The sequence below is a fragment of the Gossypium raimondii genome, chromosome 6, assembly GCF_025698545.1.
Source record: "Gossypium raimondii isolate GPD5lz chromosome 6, ASM2569854v1, whole genome shotgun sequence".
Lineage (NCBI taxonomy): Eukaryota > Viridiplantae > Streptophyta > Magnoliopsida > Malvales > Malvaceae > Gossypium > Gossypium raimondii.
The window spans coordinates 36,349,458-36,370,475 of record NC_068570.1 but is presented as its reverse complement, the minus strand read 5'-3'; the positions used below and the strand labels follow the sequence as shown (position 1 = coordinate 36,370,475).

The 21,018-nt window shown below is 30.6% G+C and overlaps 1 long non-coding RNA gene across 1 annotated transcript; it reads left to right on the top strand.

Annotated features, from left to right (window-relative positions):
* The first annotated feature begins 10,913 nt into the window (after positions 1–10,913).
* On the top strand, positions 10,914–12,163 carry LOC105774841 (uncharacterized). The gene is made up of 2 exons (XR_001127568.2): positions 10,914–11,275; positions 11,356–12,163. It is a non-coding gene; the product is annotated as an uncharacterized LOC105774841 (long non-coding RNA).
* The last annotated feature ends 8,855 nt before the right edge of the window (positions 12,164–21,018 follow it).

Below are 21,018 nucleotides of genomic sequence, written 5' to 3'. Positions count from 1 at the left end.
ACTTATAGACAGAATTGTGCATCTTTGTAAGATATCCAAAGGGAACAAAGGATGGTTTGTTTTATAATACAAAAGAGCAAACTGTTATGGTCTCAACTCATGCTACTTTCCTTGAAGAAAGTTACATGAATGACTTTAAATCTCGGAGTAAAGAGGTACTCGAAGAGCTTTTGAGAAATATACAAAACCCTACGGAAACGGTTCCAAAACCAACTCCTAATAGTAGACTTACAAACAATCAGCAGTATAGGGAGCTTTGTCGTAGTGGGAGGGTCTATCGTAGGCCTGGGTTCTTCTAACCTAGCGGAAGTGTTTCTAACACTGAGTTTGTCAAACGGAAAGATGATGACTCCCTTACATATGACGAAGCGATGCAGAATACTGATTCCAAGCTCTAAGAAATAACTATGAAAATTGAGATGGACTCTATGTATTTCAACTCAGTTTGGGAACTTGTAAACTTACCAGAAGGGATAAAACCCATAGGATGTAAGTAGATCTACAAGAGGAAAAGAAATGCAAATGGAAAAGTGGAAACTCATAAGGCCAAACTTGTAGCAAAAGGTTATACTTAGAAAGAAGGTATCGATTATGAAGAAACCTTCTCTTCGATTGCCAGGCTCAAGTCAATCCACATGTTACTATCCATTATGGAAACCCTCATTGCGAGATCTAAAAAATGGATGATAATACAACATTTTTGAACAATATCTTAAAGAGAGCATCTACATGCAACCCACTGTATATATAGCTAAAGGAAACAAGAATAAAGTTGCAAACTGCTTAGATCTATACATGGACTTAAGCAAGCATCCCGCTCATGGAATCAAAGATTCGATCAAGCGATCAAGGCTTTTGGATTCGACCAAAACGTAGAATAACCATGTGGTTAAAAAAGTTTAGAGGACCTAAAGGTGGTCTTTCTCATTCTATATGTTGATTGACATTTTACTCATTGGAAATGATGTAGGGACATTATTATCGATTAAATTGTAGTTAACCCAACAGTTTAGCCTGAAGGACATGGGAGAAGCTAATATTTTTCTAGGCATTCGAATCCTAAGAGATCGAAAGAACAAAGAGATAGCATTATCTCAAGCTTCACACATAGACAAGATATTATAGCGTTATTCAATAACCAATTCAAAGAAGGGAATCAACCTTCCACATCAGGATTCCATCTCTATTTAGAGGTTTTCCTTAAGACAACGAAAGTGTAACCTCCAAAACCTGATTTAGACATTATGGCTAGATTGAGAAGGCTACATTAGCCACCGAAATGACTAAGCTAACTTATGTTACTTTTGAATACTTTAAATAAACTCATTTTTAAAAAAAAATCGTAGTTGTACTTTGAGTTAGCTTAAAAACATTCATTCATTAGGTCGTGTATACTTAGGATTCATTTTATTATTGATAGTGTTGTTTTATAAAAATCATTTGCTTGTCACTCTTCTTTAAAAAAAACTTGATGTTAAACTAATGCAGCGGAAAACCATTTTTCAAGTTATTTTGAAAACTTAGTTGCCTTTTAATTTGTTTTTCAGAAACGGTTCCTTAGTAATGTAGCGGAAACTAGGGAACAATATCAAATTTCACTTAAGCTTGATATCATGCATTATCTGGTTATTATGCTTGAGTAATCCATGCATGCAAATATCCTAGAAGAAAAGTTACCAAGCCACAGACCAGAAGTCATTAAAAATTACAAACCAAAACTAATAGAGACTGATTAATACTTATTAATAATAGTCTGAGCTCTAAGGTGATTCTCCGAAGGCCGAGTCTGATCCTAATTTCGAGGTTTACCTAAAAAGTTAAACACTATTAGGGGTGAGCTTATGAAAAGCTCAGTGTGAGTCGAACAATTATTTAAACAAACATAAATATCGAATACAATGAAACAGATTGGCTTTAACAAAAGAAAACAGAACCATCATAGGAATTTCATATCATTGCATAGCCATTATCAAATTGATGTCAAACAATGTATGAGCATGGGACGTCATTCATTCGAGTAACAATCATTAATTTCGATACCATTCAATACAACACAGTACAACACATATCATAAATCAATAACATTTCAATATGTCGTGAGCATAATGCAATGCAAAAATGTTCCTACCCATACTATCCGCTACACACCATGAGTTCCCAATTACCCGTCATCCGAACTTCAAAACATCATGGGATTAAACCCGTTGTGGTTAAAACCACCGATAACAATATGCAAAAAATTATACCAATAAAAATGCAAACAAGTTGCCAGTAAAAATGCAATAAATCTCCATTCCCCTAGGTACTCCAGGTGCAGTGCACTGACTACGAATAATACGGACTTAATATGTCATCGGTACTCCATGGAACTTCTCCGTCAATCACAAAACCCCAATGCAATGCATTTGCAATATGTCACACAATCTCATACATAAGCATATCTCTATACTTTTCACATTCATTTGACATGCTCAGCATGTCCTCAATAATCACATACTTTCAGTAAATAGAAACAATGTTCCAATCTTTCAAATTACCATTGTGTTAGTATCAATCAATATCGTTCAGTTTCACATATTTTACGGATTTTTATTATTCATAAATAGCACCCTTTTCAGTACAAAATATAACAAGAGTATCATGCATTTAAATCATACATAAGTTTAATATCTCAACACATTATAGCATTCAGTCAAACATTCTCATATCTCATAACTCAAATATGCAATTACAAACTCAATCAAACATTCATACTATCAAACTAGCAATTTTGTCAATCTTTTAAGGCTCGAAACACACTTAGTTCGGCCACTCAAAAAATCAATAATTTTGCTATTCAACCAAGCCAATCAGTAAGCTAATTTATCAAATATAACATGATATTTAATATTTTCAAACAATTTTATGAGTTTAGGACCCACACCTTATTTTTTGCTTCCTCGCAGCACACTAGTGAATCTTTTAATTTTCCTTAATAATTCCTGAAACGAACCTAAACTAAAATTCAGTATAAATTCAATTAATTTACCATTAAAACAACCCCCAAACACCCACTTATGGGTTCAAATCAATCGTTGAAATTATAACTATTTTATGAATCCAAACTAGTTAGATTTCTTATACTGTATTGATGCTAACCATACGTATAATTGTTTTTCGCCTTTACGGATGATTTGGGGCATTTGGGTTAGCACCTAATTCAATAATATACTGAAAAATTAGTAATAATAAATTATTAAATTCCTTCATTTAATCAATTCATAACCTTTACCCAATAACTATGTCGAAATAACAAACTATTTATTCTTAATTGCACTTACGCTTCACAATTTGTGGGATCCGATTGGCTAATTAATCAAGAACGTCTCTCTCAAATTAACATGTGATTAAAGGATGATTAAGAGGGTTCAAGAAAACAATTTAATACTAGAAAAATATGGTCAAGACCCAAGAAACAAAACAACCCCCTTTCTTGTACATAGGCGCACGCACCACCACCCATGATGGCCAAAATTAGGGCTAAATTTTAAAACAGTTTGAGATCTCATTAAAATCTGGAAAAATACCTTTAAAATCATTTAAAATCCACAAAATTAAAGATCTAGAAATTTTGGTTTTTAATTTACTAGATTAATTAAGAAATTGAAGAGAAAAGAGATCTTACCCAAGCTAGTTGAGAGAAACGACAATGACACTTTTTTGGCAATGTTCGAGACCGATCTTAGGGTTCAAGATTTCAGATTTGTGTGTGATTTAGATGAAGATAAATGGAAGCAATAGAGTTAAGGATATGGTGCACAATCTTGATGGAAAAAGAAGAGGAAATAGATGGTAAAATGGGAGGTGTAGGCGACGACAACAATAGGAGAAAGAAAGAAAATTGAAGAGAAAATAGGAGAGGAAGAGGGTGAACAGCTAGGGTAAGGAAAAATTGAGTTAAAGGCTGAAAAATACAATAAAAATTTATATTTATACTTACAATTTAAGGGTATGGATGGTACACACATGAAAAAAATAAGGGATTTTACAAATTTTAATTATTTCGCAAGAGAAAGGATTCGACCTTGGGACCTCATTTAATTTCCATGATTTCTCATATTTATTTTAGCCATTAGGATTTTCCTCATTCTTGAAATAATGTTGCAATATTTATTTTAAAACTAAGGCATGTCACATATTATGGTTTAAGGCAAAATTTGCAAAATAATAAAAATTATGCTAGAGAAGGGATTTGAACTTGGGTTTCAAGAAACGTTTCACCAACACTTAATTAACAAACCAATACCTCATTTATTTCCTAAAAATGCATAGATAATCTCAAAAATTAAGGCATGACCACTCACTCTCTCGATTCACAAATCTAATTCTATTAACCTTCGATTTTTGGGTCGAATATGAGGTATGGAGAAGCTATGACACTATAATAGTGTGAACATAGCTAAACCTAAAAGAAACCACATAAGGGCAAAACATATTAAGGGAGACGACAGTGTTTGATAAAATATTGGATATAGTAAAAAATTGCATCTGAGGGCAAACCTTGGGAATTGTTTTTCCAAGACTCTATTAGCTAAAGAGTTCTTTGGGAAACATATGGAAGGGCACAAGAATGTGAAACATGGCTCATCTACTTCACTAGGGAAAGTAGGAGACTGTTGGATCTAGTTCCCTGAGTTTAATATATTCGTCAATAAACTTGTAATTTTTTTGAAAAAATTAGTTAATAAAACAAATTCATTGATTACGATTAATATACTTTGTATCATTATCCTCAAAATGGTTTTTGCAGGCAAATAAAAATGGAAGAAAAAGTTTCTCATTGTTTGTCTCATGTTTAACAAATACTAAGTGGTATTACGTGGTAGGATCATGATACAAAAAGATAACTTATATTAGTACACAAACCAAAACATGTCCTTAGTCTAATCGAAAATGAACAATCCGATTCAAAGACTAATATGTTGTCTATGAAGTCCAGTTGGAGAGATGCATTGTTTTGAGCATCGGAGCAAATAACTCTCAAAAGATAGAGATATAGATGTAACTAATTGGACTGACAGTACATTGAGCAGGACCCAAGCAGAATAGATCTTGATTCCATTTATAGATTTATTCACTTGTGACGTTCATAGTTTGGTATAATTATGAGTGGATGGTAGACTATGTATGCGTGACTCGTAGACTTTGATGTAAGTAAAAGCCTAAGTTCGAATAGATAAGGAACCGAGAGTTGGTGCATTGGGTGTACAACTTCTGCAGTATGTAGCATTATTCACAAAAGTGGAATTCATAGCCTGAGACATAGGTAAATGATATTCTCTCATTAGCATTACATGGTTGATAAAAAGAAAACATGACCAAGGGTCTTTTGTCTTTGTGATGAATGACTTAATTACTATTCGATAGTAATTGACTTTTCATTATGTAAGATGTAATGGTTGCCATGAGATAAAATAGGATCATATTGGGAGAACAAATATTATCCCAAAGAGATCAAGAATATCCTATGAGGGTAACACACTTATTACAAGGTCATTAGACGAGCATCGAGTAGTTACTTTTGTAATGGTATGTTGTTGGGGAGAGCTCAATCACGATACTATAGTGGAATGACTTCGTGACTAAAGGAGTTTATAATTAATAGGTAAAATTTCAAAACTTAATTATAAATTAATTGAGCTTCAACTATATATGTCCAATTAGTCCCTCTGCTAGCTCGTTGAAATCAGAAATGAATTACGTGCTTGAATATAAATAAACAGAATGAATAGAAAAAAAGAAATAAGAAACATTAAGAAATGATTATGGTTTTCTCTGAAATGGAGAAATGAAATCATTTGGAAATAAATGTAGGTTTCCAAAAATGGAAATGGAAATGATGCATATGCAATTCTATATGTATTACTTAAAAATGATTAGAAAAATGAGTTCAAATTTTTGAGCTATTTTGAAGCCTGGAAATGAAAATAAATCATTCGGTCATAGTGAACTTGTTGAGTTGTGAAATATTGAATGAATTTTCTCAAAATTTTACTAGAAGTAAAATCATTAAAATTTTATTGGGGGTAAAGTCGTCAAACTTTTACTGGGGGTAAAATTGAGATAAGAAATTTATTTAATATGTATATATTGAAGTTTATTTTGGGAAATAGAAAAACAAAATCGAGTTGGATCAAATGACAAAGTATTAGGTCAAAAACTTCAATAAGTACTCGTAATTGGACTCGATGTGAGAGAGGCCCAAAAGCCCCTAATGGACATAAAGGGGGCGGCAACTCTATCGTCCACTCTAGTTCTATTCTAAGTAGGAAGTTATTTTTCTATTTGAAATAAACCACTACAACTCAACAAGAGTTCTACCTTCTCTTCCTATATAGATGGCACCAATAGAGCTTTTTACACATCTTTGAGATGCTTTTATTCTACCTAAAAATAGAGAGAATTTATTCTCAACTATTACCTATATTTTTTAGAATACCAATTTTACTGGTTTCTATTAAGAAAAGAGAATTTTCATTTTCACCCAAAAAGGAGAGAAACTTTTTCTAGTTTTGGTTTTTGATTAAATTGGTTCAAGCCCACACTCAAAGCTATTCGAGGTACGAGATAGTGGAGAAGATCGTTTGGTTGAAAGACGAGAACAACGAACATCCGCTAAGTTGAAAACAAATATATGAATTCGACTAGGATTTATTACTATAAATATCACAAATCGGGTCAATTGTCAAAATTTTAATTTTTCACTATGCAAGAAAACCATTTTCAAATTGAATTTTTCCAACATTACCTGGTCCGAACATCAAACTCAAGCTTCGAAATGCTACAATCACCATTGGAACAAAATGCATTCAGTTCATATCAATTATTTTAAATAAACATGGAATTACTTCATAAATTCTCAATTATCATTCAAATTAATCATAAATCATATAATCATAGTCAATTCAATTCATAATCACCAAATACAACATTTCTCAAGCTTTATACAAGCTTACTTATGCTCCAGTACCAATCCAGAATTTAACTAGGAATAATTTGCACATTTACAAAATTACAGATCCATTATATTATAAATAATCCTTTAAATAATTAATGATATCTTAAACACAAAAACATTATAATATATAATTAGATTTGAGTCTTAATTGAACTTACGAAAGCTCTAAAGCTACTTCAAGAATGACCAAGGATTAAATTGCAACATATTAAAAAGTTAAGGAATGCAAAACAAGGGTCACACGACCGTGTGCTCAGGCCGTGTAACTCACAGTGGCCGTGTGGTTCAAACTGTAAAATTTTATCAAAAGTCACACAGCCGTGTGGTTAGGCCATGTAACAAAGTATAGTCGTGTGCATTAAAAATAACCAAATATACAATACCCACATGGGCATATGACTAGCCTGTGTGGGACACATGGTCGTGTGCCAGCCTGTGTGGCACAAAAATAGGCCATTTTGGTACATGATACAAATCCAACCTTTAAAAGTGACCTAAAAATACATTTCAACCATTATAAACATGTTCAAACCATATCAATACCATGCCAAAACATAACCTATAATCACCTAAGCAAATCATAAAACCAACATGTCAAATTTAGAGCCAAATCACAACAAGCTATATGTACAATTACATGAATTTCAACTATTCCATTTCTCAGTTAAAAAATGTTCATTCTTGCATCAATAGGTACTAAACATACACATTCTAACATGTTATATATATCTTGTGCATATATACCATTCATAATTCCATACCATTCATTTAACATTACTTGCTTGATTCCCAAACCATACATATAAACCAAAAAGCATGCAATTTGTAAACATAAACAACTTGGCATAAGTGTTAAAAGCAAGTATGTCTCAAAACATACTTAACATTAAAAATAACAAGATACTCCTAGACACATGCCACATATAACTAGGTTCAAATGAATGGAAGTCCACCAAAATGAAGACTATGTAATGTGAGCTCTGCATTGATCTGATCTTTCCGTTCCGTAATGTGTCAACTATAGAAAATAGAAAACGAAACATAATAAGCATTTCATATGCTGAGTAAGTTCATACGAAATCTAACTTAACTTACCTAAATTTTATATCAATTTAATCAAATATGACACAAAGTTACATGACATGACATTTCTTTGACATCCTTAAGCTCTCTTGTACAAGTTCACAAAACAACCACAAGTTAGTACATTGGCATAGTAAGATCAAAGTATTCGAATCACAATCATGTGTCACCATACTAACTATTTTCATGTTATTCTCACATATTTATTTTGTAAACATATCAACTAGATTCATAATCAGTTTTTCCAACCATCTGCATTTTTATTACATTTGCACACTTCCAAACCTACATAAAACATGTCCAAAAACCTTCAAAACAATGTATTTTAATTAGTTCAATTCAATTCAATCCAATATCAAATTTTCAATATATGTATAATAAATTCAACATTTAACCATTTAAAAATATCAAATTCATATCATCTATTCATCATATATCCTTTGAATTTAGTCACCTAATAATTAACAGTCATTTCTCTTTTCTATTAACTCAATAGCTTGATGAACATTAGTAAATAAATTTTGAATGCTTGGGTAACTATGTTACACCAGAAAGCACCATTATGCTGTACAGAGGTATCGAAATGTAATCAAAGACACCAATGTGCAAACAAAGACACCGAAGTGCATATAGCGGCACCAAAGTGCAAACAAAGGCACCGAAGTACATAACTAGGCATAAATGTGCAGTCAAGGCATTCTAATGCAAACAAGAACATGAATATGCTATCAAGAGCACCGTAGTGCTAACAAGAGCACAAATGTACTATCAGGAGCACGGATATGCAATCAAGAGCACCGTAGTGCTATCAGGAGGACTTATTTAGAATTTAGGAAATTCATTTATTACAACACTTCCAATAACTAAAGCATATATCTAATTCATCTCAATATCGTAAAATACTCTACAAATAGTTTAATTATCCCATACATATCTAAATATCTTTCGTTTAATTCCAAAATCAACTTTTATACCAATTTCATTTCATTCAAGATTCATTAAGTATATACAAGTATTTATAACACAATTAATCAACATTTATAATGATTAAAAACTGTATGAACTTACCAAATTAAAATAGCAACAAACACAACCCGAGGACTATTCTACAGCTTTTCCTTTTTTTTTGTGTTTAGCTTCCGATTAATTCGGTTCTTGATTATATAATGAGTTAATTCAAGTATCAGTACCAATTACCTTGTAATATCTTATTTAAGTGGTTATAATGGAATTTAAGTTTAAGTGACTTAGTGCTCAAATGTGACATCCTTTGCTGAAGTTATCAATAAAGCTCGGATAAGGAGTGTTACAATATTAACATAAAATGGAGATTGAACGACAAAAGAAGTTATTATCAAAAAAGACATAAACTCAAAAATATGAAAGTGCATGTTTTGATTAACATTTAACAATTTTGATGATAATGAAAATTGGTATACTTTTTTTCTATTTAGATGTTAGGTTATTAGGTTGTATGATCAAGGTTCAGAAAAAAAATTTGATGAATTGCTTTCTTTTAACTTATGGTTTTCATAGACATGTTCAAAATTACAATTGCTGCATTTAGGGGTGAGTAAAATCTAATTCGACTTGAAAAATTCAATAAAATTTTCAAATTTTGAATTAAATAGCTCAAGTTATTCGAGTTAATCGAGTTATTTGGACCAACTCGAATTAAAAATTAATTTTTTCAGTTTAACTTGAATATGAATTACACAATTCGAGTTATCCGAAAATCCAAATAAGAAAAGACAAAACTACGTCGTTTTGATAAATATTTACCTTTTCTAAAGTTAAAAGTCAAAACCATTAATTTAAAAAGTAAAACTATGTCTTTTTGATAAATGTTTACCATTAACTTAAAAGGCAAAACCATTATATTGTTTGTGTAGTTAAATAATCATGTACTTTGTCTACTAGTTAAATAATTGATCCATGTAAACGCAACATTGAGTATAAAGAATAAGAATTGTTAACTCGGCTCAACTTGACTCGAAATTTTTTGACTTGATTCGATTCGATTCGATTCGAAAAAATTTCAAATTGAATTCGATTGCTAAAATAGGATTTGTCAACTCCACTAACTCAAAATTTTTTTTGCTTGATTCGGCTCAACTCAATCGAATACTCACCCCTAACTACATTGTTAAAGGAGTTAGGTTTTACACAAAAAGTGTGCAATGTCCATTTGGCAAGTTGAAAGCAATAATGAGGAGGATGAAATTAACTGCTACAATATTTTTACTAATATCATTCAATTAAGTTATATCAAAACCGTTAAATTTATTAAGATATTTAAAAAATAATCTAAAATCTAAAATATATTAATATATATTTAACTATTAAACTTTTTTTTTACATGTTTTTTTGATGAATTGCAATAACATGACAAAATTTAAACAACAAATACAATTAGCGCAACTCGAACTTATATTACATCTGGTATAGTGAACACTTTAGTGCAATCACATGAGGTGATATTTGATATATTTGATCTATATAAATAAAGCATGAAATATAGCAGTGAAATTATTAAAATATTAATTATATATGAAATTATGAAAGACGGTTAAATTTATGAAGAAATTTATAATTATATCCAAAATATTGAGATCGTGAGAAATATGCATCGAACTATTGGCTGCATGCTGTCGAACCCGTTTGACTTGAATAAACACCTGTAAGAACTTAAACAAAAGAAACTCAAAGCTACTACAATTACAATTTACCCAAAAACTTAAAAGAATTCAATTATTTCTCGTGCTCCCTTTCCCATTTTTCACGTTTTTCTTTTCTTTTGCCTTTTTTCCTCTATTTTTTTTCACGCGTCCTTTTTTCAGTTAATGCTTTCTCTCTCTCTCTCTCTCTCTCTCTTCTGTTCTTTTTCTTCTCTCTCTTTCTCAACCCTAACCGCCGCACCTTACACCGCCGCCTCACCGCTGTCGAACTCCGGTCAGGGGCAACCAAAATGAAGTTCTCTTTTTCCTCTATCCTTTTCACTTTTTGGATTTCCATGAAACACCTCGGAAATCCACGAATGCCTAAATCGAGATTCGGACTTTCCTCGGCCCCGATCTCCGCCGGGCATTGTCGGATCACCGCGATTTTTCAGTATGTTTTCCTCGACACGCACACTGTTCGGATTTTCGAACGGAGCTCCGCTGCTTAAGAACTTGAGAATGCCGAAACTAATGGGTTGGTTCTCTTTCTTTTTATTTGATTTTTTACTATTTTCCTTTGATTTTCGCCTTTGATTTATTTCTTCATTTTCGCAGGTTCTTCTTGATTCCTGAGTTCCGGTTCTGAATTGGTGAGGGTTGACTTTTTACTGGTGCGACGGTAGAAATGGGATAACGGTGGTGAGGGAACCGTGAGAGATGGTGGAGGTAGTGAGGGACTAGGGTTTTGGCTTTCTACAATGGTGGTCAGATTGTTCAGTGAAGCTTTATTGTTGATGGCTAATGGTTGATTTCATGGGTGATAGTGATGAGTTATGGGAGATGGCGAGGTGAGCTCGCTGGTGAGGGGTAATTTTGATAGGAGATGGTGAAGGAGATTGTAATGGTGGTTGGGAGAGTCTTTGTGAAAGGTTGAATGGAGGGGAAAGTGCCGAGTGAGGCTGGAGTGGGTGCCTGAAAGAGTGGGAGAGCGGCGGTGTTGAGGGAGGTGTAGTGAGTTGGAGGTGTGAGGTTGTAAATGGTTATGGTAAAGGCGGGATCAGTTATGGAGGATGGCGAGGGGATGATGGTGCTCGAGAATGGGAGAATAACCAGGGGAAGTGAGGAAGAGTGTTTTCTTTTTCTGTTTTATGGAGGAGGCAGAGCTAGGATGCTGGATGATGGGAGGTGCTGGCGGTGGTAGGCCGGTTGTGATGTGAGTGTACAACTTGTAGGGGTGCAGGTGCCAAATTGCAAGCTTTAGTAATTTACGATCAAATTGTTGTATTCAATAAACTAGAGGGGCCCTTTTGTAACTATCCTTTTTGAGATTTTTCATTTTTTTTACATAATAAAATATAGTAAATGTATAACATTTATAAAAACTAAATACATGTCAGGTACTGTAGAAGTTCTTATTCCATAATTCCATTTGACTCCTAGTATTGGGAGACAGGAGAAGGGACGGGAAAGAGAACTGATAAATTTTTATTATACTCACGGAGAGAGAGATAGAAAGAGTGTGAAATTCAGAGTTTGGTCTTTTTATTATACTCAGACTATTTTTTTCTAATTTAATTATTATATTTTTTATTTTTTTAAAATGTGGTTAAATCAATATTCTTTATATAAAAGTAATAGCAATACTAGAATAAGTGTTTTATTCTAGTCTAAAATCAATTCAAGCAGTTCTTGTTCTCCCCACGTTGAGTTTTCAACTGCATAATCATCCCCCGTATGTCCTAGCCGAGATTGTTGAATGACAAAACTTCATGAATGCCGGAACTCTACCAAGATCCCAGGGCTGAGACAAGTTATAACTTGGTGCTTAAATATTCTGCTGCTTGACATTGTGTTATATAACTGTGGCTTTTCAGCGTCCTATTTGTACTTTGCAAGGTTGAGGATTTCGGTTATAAAATAAAATTAAAAAATCCAGATTATTGCATCCTTAATCCAATTGAAAGAGCGAGTTCTCTTTATGGGTTATTTTTTACTGTTCATTTCTTATTCTAGTATTGCTATTACTTTTATATAATGAATATTGATTGAACCACAATTTTAAAAATACAAAATTGTCATTTTGTAAAAATTGAACTTAAATTTATTAAATTTATTATATTTAGGATCAAATTTATAGAATGTGTAAATATTATAGGGTTAAATTTATTGTTAAATTAATAAAAAATTTCATGTCAACTTTCGGTCATTCATTCAACAATAACTAATGAGAGAATGGTTAAAATATTTAATTTCAAAAAATAATAATTAAATAACTAAAATAAAACGAAATTAATAATTTAATCACTATTTTATACTTCACCCTCTATAAAAACTTAGGTATTATAAAAGTCCTTATTTCATCTATTGACACTTGGCATTATTTATTAATTTATTCAATTACTTGGGTGGAGGTATAGAGAGAGATGGGAGGAAAGAGAGAAGTAGAGAAAGAAAGATATAATATCAATTTGTGAGTTTCATTCTTAAGTTTGGGATTTAGTTGTTTGTAATTTAATTTGAATTAAATTTTAATGTATTTTATAATATAATCAATTAGTTTAAATAATAAATAATTAATGTAGTTAATAATTTTGTTAAAATTTTAAAGTGGATTTTTCTTAAAATTATCATTCCAACTAAAGAAAAGATATTATATGTTAGTATGATTAATCAAAAGATGATTAAGCCATGATGTAGTTAGAAAGTTGCTTTTAAGAAAAGATACCTGGTTGTAAATTCATTGACAAATGGATGTCCATAGCCTCCTCAAATTTATTCTATTGTAACCCCTAAAGAATGAATGTTCATAACCCCTAAATTCATTATCTTGTAACCCCTAAATCATTGATAGGTACCTTAATATTGGCCTTTAATGCTTTGTAACTTATGGTACTTGAAGCCCTATAAATAGAGGGCATGTATAAGCTTATGGTATTCCAAGTGAAAGTTGAATCATCCTTTAATTTCTTTTTCTTTATTTCTCTCTTAATCTTTGTATTCTTCTTTTAGTTTTATAATACGTTATCAGCACAATTTTATTCAAAAGTAATATGTTCTTAGTTTGGTTTAAAAATAATTAGAATCAATGGCTACTTGATATTTGCTTGGGGATGATCTCTTCCTCTTCATTACAAAGGATGTTTAGAGTATGTGTGATCCGAACCCATCACTTGCTAAAGAAATAAAATACAGTGGCAAAAAATTGGACTGGGGTTGTGACCGGCCCCAGCGGTACGGGCCATGCTGCACAAGTATAATCCGTATAGAACTACACTTCTTCTATTTGACATTTATTAGAATAGGGTTTTTTTTTCAACCTTTAAATAGATGTAGTCGAAACTCCTCATCATCGAGTTTTCAATAGTAGTGAATTTCTCCTCCTTTACCCGTGATATTTTTCCCGAAAGGGTTTCCACATAAAATCTATGTGTTTTATTTTTTTTCCTTTTCTTATTGCTTTGCGATCGTTCTATTGCCATTACTGACGTTTATTATAACAGTAACCTAAGTCAGTCTAATCAACTTCTTTTTAAATTTAATTTGATTTCTATTAAGAAGTTCAATTTATATAATTCTCTATTCGTATCTCTATGAATTTATAAAACTCTTTACGCATTTAGTTATTGAGATTTTTATGTGGAGATAAATGTTTTACTTTTTATTGGTTCATATTTAATAGAACTGATTGGCTTAATTTTAATTTTGATTAAGATATATGATTGTTGCGAGAATGGTAGTAAAAGTACTTACTTATTATGAACTTTGGGATATTCACCCTATCTAGATAGTTTCATGATTGTTCTTATCTATTGTAAAATTTGAAATGAAATTATGTCATAGAAGGTGGAGGTTAGAAAATGTTTATGTTTAAACATTTATAGTTGTAAAGTTACTTTAATTTGACCTTATAATATTTTGTATTTTGTTGTGTTATGGTATATACAAAATGCTATCGACCACGGTGACTTATTAGTAACATGAATTTATTATTTGTTATGTTTTAATATATTTTTATTTATACATATCCATTTTATTTTATATGAATAAATAAAGTTTTTGAAGATAAGAAATTTGTATCATTCATGTTGAAAAGAAGTGTAGAAGTGTATATTATTTAAAATAATTACATGCTCCTAAAGTGTTAATATTGCATCAAACTGTAAAAGCACTTTAAGAGCCAATATTTTGCCTCTTTGTGATGCAAAATTTTGTAAAACATAATATTATTTTTAGATCAAGAAGATATATGTTGAAGGAAATCTTTATGTGTTTTACATTAAAACCATAGATAAAAATAACATGAGATATTATTTTTCAGATCAAGAAGATATATGTTGAAGGAATACATTACACTTATATGATTGACATATGAAATAGTGAAAAAATTCATAGTGTTAGTATGACCGATTAGACAATCCCGAGTCAATGATAATGCGAGATAATTTGATAAGAATTTATATGATTTTATTGAAGAATGAAAAGCTATCTTTGTTTTAATAATTGTCATCAATACTAGTTTTTTAGAAATTATTAAACTAAGTATGATGATTTATATGTGATTCTTTATTCCTATTCATTCTAGTTAATTGATAATGCAAAACTCTTTTGAAAAGAGTTTTAAAAGTATTTTGAATTTATCTCATGTTTTCTTATGGCTAAATAACTAATTAATCATCCCATTAGTTTTGCTCTAGTCCTTAAAGCGAATGTAGCAATACATAACAATTGCGACAATGGAATCTCTGTATTGACAAATAGATAAGAAGAAGATTAATGATTCAAAATGTTGATAAATGTTTATTCTTAGAATAAAATTATCAATGGTTTATACTAATTAATCGTTACTTGAAGCGGATGATATCTATATGTCTTATTGGTAAGAAATATGATATATTATTATCAAAATTATTTTTGTACATTTCTTGAGAGAATGTCGCAATAAATATAATAAATTTATAATCACTTTTGATCATTAAAGTCAATTTGAACATTTGAAGATTTTGACATATTCCTAAAGCGAATATTGTATATTTGTTTGGACATTATATTTCTTTTGTAGAGTTAATGGCATTATGGACTTCACATTGATTTAGACATTTCTAAAAGTAAATGTTACAATTTATATAAACATTATTACAATTGAAAAATATGTTAAAGTAAACAAAAAGTTTATTGGTACTAATACATTTACTACTTGGTGTGACCAATTAGACCATCCTGAATCATATATGATGCAAAAATTAATTGAGAATTCATGTGGATATTCATTAAAGAACCGTAAGATTCTTTAATTTAAAGAATTATTATGTGTTGCTTGTTCTCAATGAAAATTGATTATTAGAAACTCAGTAGCTAAAATTGAGATTTAATGTCTTGCATTTTTAAATGAATATGGGCTCATTCATCCAACATGTGTATGATTTTGATATTATATGATTTTAGTAGATGCATCTACAAAATAATCACATATGTGTTATCAGCTTGCAACATGTCGTTTGCGAGATTGATTGTTCATATAATTAATTTTAGATTATGCAATTAAGACAATTTGTCTTGCTAATGCTGATGAGTTTATATCTCAGACTTTTATTGATTGTTGTATATGAGTTTGAAAAAACTTTTGTAAAGCCTGTTATTTGCACTGGAAATGGTTTAGGGAAATTATTGATTGAATGCCTCTAGTTAATATCTAAATCATTAATTATGAGAACGAAGCTTCATATTTCAATATGATAGTATGTTGATTTATGTGCTACAACACTTGTACACATCAAGCCAATAAAATATAAATACTCTCCAATAAAATAGATTTTTGGTTAGGAGTCAAATATTTCTCATCTTAGAATTTTTGGATGTGTGGTATATGTTCCAATTGCTCTACCACAATTCAACAAAGGTTTCACCTTTTCTCCCTATAAATAGATGAAACCGGTATGGCTAAATACACGACTTTGAGATATTGTTATTCAACTCGAAAGTAGTGAAAATTTATTTTCTAAGTATAAATTACATTTTCCGGAATAACAATTCTATCGATTTCTATTAAAAAGAGATTTTCTCTCCCACTGAAAGTAAAGTAAAGAATTGTTGGTTCTGTATTTGATTAGAATATCTTCGAGCCTACCCTCAAAGTAGTTCATGGTACGAGAATAGTAGAAAAGGTCGTCCAGTTGAAAGCTGAGAACGAAAAGGATTTGTCTAGCTGAAAACACAGGTACGATTTTGGTAAAGGGTTTATTGTTATAAATATCACAAACCGACTCGGTTTTTAAAATTTTATTTTTCGACTATGCAAGAAAATCGTTTTCGAATCAGATTTTTTCCAACATCATCTCCCCTAGATATTAAGAGAATTAGTTCATAATGGCAAGAGTAAACACCAAAAATACAATATAACCATTAGAATAAAAGAAATTCATGTAACTCCCCTGAAAATCAACTTGGACTCTTGAATCTTGGTGGAAAATTGCTTGGAAATTGGCTCTAATGGTGTTCCCAAGGTAATTTCATGCTCTACCTTGGTGGTTGCCTTCTTCTCCTCTTATTTCTCTATTTATATCCTCTTAAAGTGCTAAAAAACTAAAAATCGTAACTCGTAAACTTCAGTCCATACAGTTCCAGAGATCGATACACCCTAGACACATAGCCAAGTGAATCCACATGGCCATGTGGATTGCCTGTGTGAAAATTAGTTACATGTGCACAGCTTCCTGAATGCTCCAAAATTCTAATTTCTACCCATTTTCACTCCTATTGCTCCCAGGCATCCTATTAATCATCAAAACGTGAATATAAAAGATTAGCGTGATGTTTGGTTGAATGGAATGACTATGCATTCCACCCTTATTCATTGGGCCCATTATTTTTCCATAGTTTGGTTCATTGTTTTGTTTATTACGACTTTTGTCACTTACATACTTATTACAAACAAGGTCGGTATAGCCATTCAGTGCCCACCCAAAGAATGGCTATTCAGGCCATGATAGAATGGGTAAAAAAATTATTCTTCCAATATTACCCCCTTTAATTTGTTTAATTTTTGTCTTCTACTATCATCTAGTAGCATCTCATTCTAATTTCATTATCATTTACAAAGCATTGCAATCTCTTCTTTGGATTTTTTCTTCTTTCAATAGGTTTTATTTAATAGAAATATTTTCCCATCAACTGTTATGGTATGTGATACTCCTGCATTTCACCATTATTCAACATGTTATCCAAAACATCACAAATAAATCTAAAATATAAACCAAAAAGATGAGAGAATTTTGATTCCTTAATTGAAGCAGAAAAATAAAAAGAGAGATTCAACATGGAACACAACTAAATAAATCTGAAACAAAGAAATGAGAGAGAAAGAGGAGAGAGACTTTTGGTTCTCTAATTCAACATGCTACCCAAAACTAAACAAAAAATAAATTTGAAACAGAAAAAAAAAAGGTCTTGAAGCTTATTGTGTTTTTCTTTAATTATTTCTGGGTTTGATTTTAGAAACTTTTTTTAGGGCTTCTAGCTTAAGGAGGGACGAAAAGAGAAAAAGGGAGAATAAAATGTCAAAAAATTGTAGTTGTCAGAGCGATGAAAGATGGCGGAATGTGAGTGGTAGCTTCAAAAATATTTTGTAGATCTACAGTGTTAAGGGTTGATTTAGAAAAAAAAATCCAACAAAAGGATCGAAAAGAGGATGTTGAATTCATCCAAATATGATATTTTGATAAGGAAAGGCCACTGAATGACAACGGCCCATGGTGGTTGGTGTGGCAATAAGTGGTGGTGAACAATGGTTTTATGGAAAAATGGTGAACGGTGGTTTGCTAATATGATATTTTTACTAGCAACTATTTACTTTAATTTAAAATATATTTATTTAAATACTTTTACTATATATTAATATATAAATAAAATATTTTTTATTATTAAGGGTAAAGTTGTCATTTATGATCTATTCATTATCATTATTCTATTCAACCAAACTATGTAATATTTTGGGTCTTATTCCATTCCATTACAGTCCTATTACACTCTTATTTGATTACAGTCCTATTACAATCTTATTCCATTACAACCCTATCCTATTATAGTGAACCAAACGTATTGTAGGAGTATATAATTCACAATTAATGTCACATAATCTTTCAAAAACACATTAATAATTGGGCTAAAATATGTTACTTTTAATTGTAACACCCTCGACTCGACCCGATCTACTGAATCTGAATCTCGGGTGTTATGTCCTTCTTACTCTAACTTGAATTTTTTCTTTCTTATTCATTGATGTAAATTCCTCTGGGTGTAACTAAATCTCTTATTGTCATTCATTTACATTTCACTTATGTTCACACTACAATCTATGGTTACTATAGAGTTTCTTGTAAAAATACAATGTGTGGTTATCATTTCAATTCAATGAAATGTCAGACTTTCCTACTCTCTCTCTTAGTCTATTGTGTACATATTGAAATACTACATATATTTATTTAGGCACAGACTTTAGCTATAAACACATTGAATTTCTACTCAAATGAATTATGCGCAGACTTTGACACGCCACTTGATTTCCTCTATAAGCATAACATTCCAACGCTAGCTCCATTGGCGTGCACTGTAATGAATTGCTTTTTTCGGTCTTTGTTAGAATAAATGATTTCGAATCACAATTCTAACGAGTGAGTCTGTAAATATTATTATTTAATATTTATGAGTTAAGTATTATGATATAGTGAATTTTTATTTGATAATTTTATTTAATTGGATAATTAGTTAAGTACAAATGGATTGCCCTTAAAGTCAAGTGGTTTTGGAAAATAAGGTATCGGGACCTCATTTACAGAATCGAGTCGTAAATATTTTTATTAAATATTTACAGATCTTTTATATAGGTGTATTTAATTTTGGTCTAGAAATTTTAACGTTTGGATAGTTAATTAAGGAAAAGGACTAAATTGTAAAAGATGTAAAAATTAATCGCTATTGATTTTTATTAGCTAAAATGCATAATTAATGTTTGTTTAAGGTATAAAGGGAAAATTTACCACCTTTTGAATGTGTTTGGTTGGTGAATGCTTATTATTCTTTATATTATAAGTTATTTTAATGTTAAATTAAATTAAATAGTTAAGTAAAAATTATAAAACATTAAAAAAGGGGAAAGACATTATCATCTTTATTTCCCTCCCTACACCACCGATTCTCCATGGATGAGTAACTAAGCTTTCGGCTAAGTTTTTTCTTCAAATTTGGTAAGCCGATTTTAACCCATTTCTTGTCATTTTTATGTTTTTGAGATCGTTACAACTAAGTCCGACTAACCTATATTTCTGTTTTTGTAACTATTAAAGATTTTAAAATTGCTATTGATGAATCTTAGATGTTCTTGATAGAAGATGGTAGATTTGGAAGCTATGAAATGTTTAAGGGCTATTTTATAAAGTAATTTTGTTAATTTTGAACATAAGGACTAAATTGTTAATATCTTGAAATTGAAATGAAATTTCCATGATTTTTTATAATAGGTGGCTGTAATTGAATTTATTTGATTTTTTTAAAAATTTTGAAGTCCAAATTTTAAAGTTATGATAAGTTTGATTTTAGGGACAAAATTGAATAAAATTTAAAAGTTTAAGGAAATTTTGTAAAATGAAATTTAAAGATTATAAGAATGAATTTGAGTAGTATTATGAGATTGGTATTGATATTTTGAATCTTAAATATTATTTAGATCAAGTTGTTTACTTAAGCAAAATGGAAAAAAAGCGTCAAATAGTCCCGGTATTTAAAGCATTACTGTTTTATCGTAAGTTCATATGGAACTTATTTTATTCTATTATCTTGTTTGAATTTTTCTGTCTATACCTATTAATTATATATATACAAGTGTAATTTTATTAATACGACATCTATTGGGCTAAATTGTAAAATAAAAATTTAAATGACAATAGTGAATAAATGAGTAGTATTGACAAATCGAAGTTGTGATATGATTGAATGATGTGTATATGATGTATATTAACTTGAGTTTGATATGTTGTTATTTGAGATTACAAGTATGGTTGTAAACCAAAATCTCACGTATTTGATCTTGTTGTGTTATGCTATGATAGAGAATTATTTTGCATAATGATTTGTATATTTGTTAATTGATCAAGGTAACCTCATACAGTATAACTAAGTTTAATTTTTTGTTGAACTATGTTAAATATGTATTCATGTTTTATTGAAAGTTTGAATTGGATATGAGCTAGTACACAAATTTAGAATTGAATCTAATTGAAATGAATT